The sequence below is a fragment of the Cheilinus undulatus genome, linkage group 16, assembly GCF_018320785.1.
Source record: "Cheilinus undulatus linkage group 16, ASM1832078v1, whole genome shotgun sequence".
Taxonomy (NCBI): Eukaryota; Metazoa; Chordata; class Actinopteri; order Labriformes; family Labridae; genus Cheilinus; species Cheilinus undulatus.
The window spans coordinates 45,596,390-45,602,394 of record NC_054880.1 but is presented as its reverse complement, the minus strand read 5'-3'; the positions used below and the strand labels follow the sequence as shown (position 1 = coordinate 45,602,394).

At 40.9% G+C, this 6,005-nt stretch overlaps 1 protein-coding gene across 2 annotated transcripts in view; it reads left to right on the top strand.

The window, feature by feature from the left end:
- Nucleotides 1–1,408: 1,408 nt before the first annotated feature.
- Nucleotides 1,409–6,005, top strand: part of LOC121524461 (trafficking kinesin-binding protein 1-like) — a 32,486-nt gene continuing 27,889 nt past the window's right edge. Inside the window, exons 1-2 of one of the 2 annotated variants that reach the window (XM_041809863.1) lie at nt 1,409–1,567; nt 3,187–3,381. The gene's annotated coding sequence lies outside the window, so the exon portion shown is untranslated. Of the gene's footprint in view, nt 1,568–3,186; nt 3,382–6,005 lie in introns of those variants that run through there. The other variant, XM_041809862.1, reaches the window with a different exon arrangement.

The following is a 6,005-nucleotide window of genomic DNA, read 5'->3' as shown; positions in this document are numbered from 1 at the left end:
TATCTGTGGTCTCACTGGGCTGCTTCAGCAGTTTCTGCTGAGAGGAAGCTCTCTGGGTGACTGTAGTGTCAGGAGATCATGGTTGCAGTGTTGCCTAGTGGTTTGAAACTTTTTCCATGACATCATACCTATGCTAGCTGCTTTATTGTTGCTGAAGTTGTCTGAATAATTAAGCTTTTCAAGCCTAAAAGCCAGTGTTCTGTACTTTAATGTGCAATGCAAACTCCCAAGGAAAAACAGTTCCCCTTCAGCACATAGATCTATTAAGAAGTGAGCTCCCATTATATCAGACTAATATCAGGAGTTGCTTTTAATTCCCATCTACCATCTTCTTTATTTCCCAACAGTGGAAAAGTGATGTCTGCAGAGCTCTGCTGTGATTTATTCAGCGTGCTGGCAGGCAGCATGATGCCGACTCAGCAGCAGCACTTGAAGTTAAAGACTGTAGGGAGCAGACGCATTGATTTGTGTGGAGATCAGGTTCAAAAGTATGTCTAAGGCTGCAGTCATTATGCAAGCCTTCAGGATCAGTTCAGATGTTTTGCTCAGATCTGATTTATTTATCTGTCCACATTTCTTTAAAGTGTGGCGTGTTTGAATCAGACTCCTGTTTATGGATCCACATATGAAGATGTCCCAAATCTGATTCAAAAAGATCAGATTCCTGTTCCAGATCTGAGTTAACCTTGCAAAGACAGATGGATATGCTCGTTTCCTTGTTTCTCACTGGTGAATCTATCTTGCAAAGCTCCCATCTGAAACGTTAGAGAGTGACAGGACCAATCAGCGTCAGGGGCAGTACTTTCAGGGGCAGCAGAGTCGTGACGTTAACAAGCAGCAGCGAGAGCTGGTGCAGTTATGGAGGAAGAGCTAACGTGGATGCTGCTAAAGCACCAGTTTTATCAGAACTTGACAACATTTCTTCATTAAAAGAAGAACAAAGAACAGCAGTGAGTTGTTTTCTTTTCAAAAAAAACGAAAGTCGAGTACTTACATGTCTATAGTTGCCATGTTTTGCGTTATTCCTCAGTAGCTGCGCACACGCAGCTCGATAGTGGCTACATCACGTGTTTTGTTGCTCTGATTGACCTGAAGAGATGTGACAGACAGAAAATTCACCCAATCATACTCTGAGTTTTTTCAAAACCTCTGCCTTTTCTCAAACGTTTCCTATTGAAGCTTTCCCAGATGGATGTGTGACACATATCCATCTGGTGTGTCAGGTTAGATCTGAGTCACGTGGACTAAAAACTCAGGATCAGGTCACTTAAAGTCTCTTCTCCTCTCCCCTCCAGGTTCCTTTGCTCCCTGTCCATCAGGTAGACCTGAAAACCTCCTCAGAGCTCCAGCTCCAGAGGCCCATGGCCGCCGTTGCTCCCCTCCAGTGAGAGGTGAGCCAAGCTGGCCTCCCCGGCCCCCTCCCAGCCCCCCGCCCCAGACCTGGACCCGGACCCTGACCCCGACCCTGACCAACGTCACGCCAACGAGGAGCAGTATGTGAGCGAGGGCGAGCTTCAGCTTGACGCACAGCCGGCGCCCGACTGCAGGGATGCAGAGACCATCACAGGTAGATGTCAGCGTTTTAGGAATCAAAGGAACAAGGCAGTTTTTTATTAAGGAACCCTTTGGATTATCAGAGAAGACGGCTGTCACAGTATTAAAGGACTGTGACTGAACTCAGGAGATGAAAACCTCTAAACTTAGCCACAAAGTCAGCATCAATATAAAACTTATTTTCCTCTGGCAGACATGTGCAGTGGAGCTTCTTTGTTCTTCTGGATTATCTGTGTCCTCAAGTAATGCTAGTCTTATGAAGAAAAGAAAGTGTTTGGTTGTATTTGTTTTGTTCCAGTCTGTCCAACAATCTGGCCACGGTGACAGTTAACATTTCACTCTACTCAGTACAGCATACAAAATATTTTTTGTCTTCTCTAAATATTGGATCAAGCTTTCCCAGGGATGCTGGTAGTAATTATGAAACTTTCAAGATCCTTAAAATTATTTTTCTGAATATTGTGATCAATATTTTGAATATTACATGCGTTGAAAGTGTGCTGTCTTTACCTTATATGCTGGAAATGCTTGTGTAATCTCCGCTCCCCACTGGCACAGTCAGTTCAGCAACTGGTTGATAATTTTCCTCCACAAGCTTTTCAAATTTCATGGCAAAGTCAATTTTGTTTCCATATCCTGTTATAGCCTCATGCCTTGGATGTGCTTTGACCACACCGACTCCTCAGTGGTGCAGTCAGTTAAATAGGAGACTTTTGCTCATGAGACCTGGGTTTAAAGCCAGCTGGTGGTCGTATATTTGCACTAACACCTAACTTCATTGTGCAGGTGAATGAATGCAACAAGCATTTTAAGTTTATTGACAAAAAAGTTTATTTTCATGTTTGATTTGCCTCTTGTTCTTGAAATAGCTGCACAGACCACACTCCTTCAGTGGCTCAGTTAGCTAGGCACTTACCTATCAGTCATGAGATCCACGGTTTAAAGCCAGGCAGTGTCCATGCTTCTGCTCCAGTAAAGGCTCAAGGAATGACGTCAGTGGATTCCAGCAATTTCCTGAAATTGCTGCATTGTAGCTACAAAGAAGGTTTCCAGAAGAGCATCCCCGAGTGCACAACACGTCCAATCTTAAAGGAGATGAACCTGTCAGCTATGAACAGGAAACTGAGGCTATAGTAGCAGAGTGAAACTGTCACCTTGTCTGATGAGTCTCAATTTTTGCTACAATTTAAATAGTCAGAATTTGGCATGAAAGACCGCCAAGACCACCAACAGCCATGGCACCTTAAAAGTCACTTTAAAGACCTGTCTGCCCGTTCTGGTGGCAGCAGCAAACACATTTCTACACGTCTGACTGCATTTGTTGCTGCCATGTGAATGGCTTTACATTACAGAGCAGTGAACAGGTGTACCTAATAAAGTGGCCTGTGATTTTAGAGCTCCACACTACTGTAGATAAACACATCTATATCTCTCAGTGATGGCTTGGGGTCCACATTATAACTCTTATGGCCCCAAATGATGCATTTATAATCATCTTAGATCAGAAAAAGATTTGTCAACTTGAAATCGTGTTGATAAACATCAGCTGATTGGCCGATTGAATAATGTCAAATATTTCAACAGAATCTTTATGGACTGAACACACATCCCTGTCCTGTGTGCTCTCCTCAGATGTGTGCAACAGCACCGACCTGCCAGAGTTTGAGATCATCAGTCTTCTAGAGGAGCAGCTGCCGGTGTATCGGTTGCGGGCTGACACCGTCTACGGCTACGACCACGATGACTGGCTGCACACGCCTCTGGTCGCTCCGGACACCAGGTTTGACCTGACCACCGAGCAGATCGAAGAGACGCTCAAATACTTCTGTAAGTGACCACAGATGGTTTTCTAGATCCTTCAGAATCTATGAAGAGAGCAGAAACATTAGAACTACCTTAGATCAGATCCAGACAGTCAGAATGTAGCAAGGACAACAGGAACACTTGAGAATAAACTTTATTTTAACCATTTTTTTTCATCTTTACAAACATGGGGTTGAGATGACAGCAGAATATACAGCTTCAGGTCCGAATCATGGGTGCCTGGTTAACAAAAACAATAATAAGGTGAAAAATATGCATACAAAGTTAGTATACTAGCATAGGTAAATAAATAAATGTGTCTAACACAGACTCATACATCCAGGTAAATGTTAAGACTAGTTACTGAGATGAAGCCGATTCAAAACAGGAGCAGCAGAAATAAGCAGAGGAGGGTAAAGCTGGAATCTCAACAAGCTAAATAAGCCTGACTTACTTTGGCATATGGTCAGTACTTATACCAGTAATAGAGGTTATCTGTCTGAAAAAATGTTATAACATCTCCCCATTTCAAGATAAACTCTTCTGGTATGCCCCTTTAATCGTATGTTATCTTTTCATGATGCCACTCCATTAACCCACCTCTTAAAGTAGGTGGTTTTTCCTCTTTCAGGTACATTGCTGTGCATTTGTTGGCTGTAGTGAGATCTATTCTTATGAATTTGAGTTTGCTTTTACTGGTTTTATATTAGAAGTGTCATTCAGAAGAGTAACTCTTGGTTCTGAATCCCTGTACCTGATATTGTTAGGTAGAGTAAGAACAGAGGACCAGAATGTACTCAGTAGTGGGCATGCCCAGACCATAGGAATCAATGCACCAGTTCCTGTTTAACATTTTGGCTAGAACTGGGAATTCTCAGGTTTCATTCTGCCACTTTAAAAACACTTTCCCCTCCCAATTTCCCCACTATTATTGGCCACATTTCATCAATTTTGCGCAATTTGGGCATATTTTTTTTTTGCCAATTTTTACCCATGTTTGCCACTTTACACCAATTTTTTTATCCTACTTTCATCACTTTTCCCCACCAATTTTTGCCACTTATAACACATTTTTGCCACTTTAACCCATTTCTGCCACTTTACAATCACATTTCATTACATTTGCTGCCCATTTCTTTCACTTTTAAGCAATTTTTGCAACTTCTTTACAAATTTTTAACTCGTTCCATCTACTTTTGCCTCTATTGACCCATTATAACCCTTTTTCACCACTTCTTATGCCCATTTTTGAAATTTCCTTAATTTTTAGGGGATCTGTGATCGGCCGATACTTAGATAAGATCGGTGGATAAGATCGGTTTCACATGTGCCTCTACCTACTAAAATGTGAAAAATGAAAGACTAAAAGAACTGATATAATTTAGTAGTTTGGACAGCAGTGCTCTAAACTTTTCATTTATATTTGACAGAACTACCTCATGTGCAGTTAAAACAACAAGTTTGTATTGTTTCACTGGTATTGTTCAATGTTTTTCAGTAAAATAAGATTGGAACATTGAAGGTGTATGCAGTCAGTTATAAAAAAAATCGGTATTGGCCAAAAATCAGAATTGGCAGGTCAGGCTTTTTAAAGATCGGTGATCGGTGATCAGCCAGAAAATTGCAATCGGTGCACCCCTCATTCAAAACATATTTTACTATTTGTTATTCCAACTTTTGCCAGTTTAAAGGGATGTTTCGGTACTTTTTAACCTGAGTCTGAAGTAGGTGTCAGCAGTAGTGGCGTTAGCTTCCAGGGATTTCAGTGAGCATTGCTCCTTAAAGAAGAACATCTCTGGTTGTACTGGCCAGAAAGCTGTGCTATACAGTGTAACAGATGGGTACAGTTTCTCCACGAAATGTAGCGAGTTTTTGGTAAAAATGGGCCACGAAACAATGTTGGCTGAAACATACACACTATCAAATATTTTCAAAGCATTTTATTTTATACCCAGAAAGCTTTTGTGTTTTTGTCACTTTCTTGCAAATGCAAGAACACGGTAGCCAAAGCCTGCACTTCAGAAGTTTTCAGTAGTGCATATATTTAAGCCAGCATTGTTTTGTGGCCCATTTTTACCCAAAACTCACTAATTTACACAGAGAAACTGTACCCACCTATTAACGCTGTACAGCCTTGCTTCCTGGCTGGTACAACCAGTGAGACCTTCTTTAAGGAGCAGTCCTCGCTGAAATCGCTGGAAGCTAATGCCACTTCTACTACTAGTTACCTCTAATGGCCCAACTTCAGAAATACTAAAATATCCTTTAAACAAATTTCTGCCATATTCTGCCTATTTCCCTGCCTTAGTTAACCTGTTATTGCCAGTTTAAACCAAATTTTCCACTTTTAAATCCCATTTCACAACTTATTCTGCTCATATTTGCCACTTTAACCCAATTTTGGCACTTTTTGCCTGTTTTTTTTTTACACCATTTTTTGTACTTGTAAAATCCCATATCACCACCTTTTCTACCATTTTTAGCCATTTTTAACCTATTTCAATTCTGTCCTTCAGCAAAAAGTGATTTACATTTTAAGATGGCTATACAGTACACTCAAATGAATAAAAAATATATTTGTTGCTTTGATAAGAGTGGTTGTTGTTCAAAAAAATGGATATCACAGCTTAACTTTACAATAGACCACG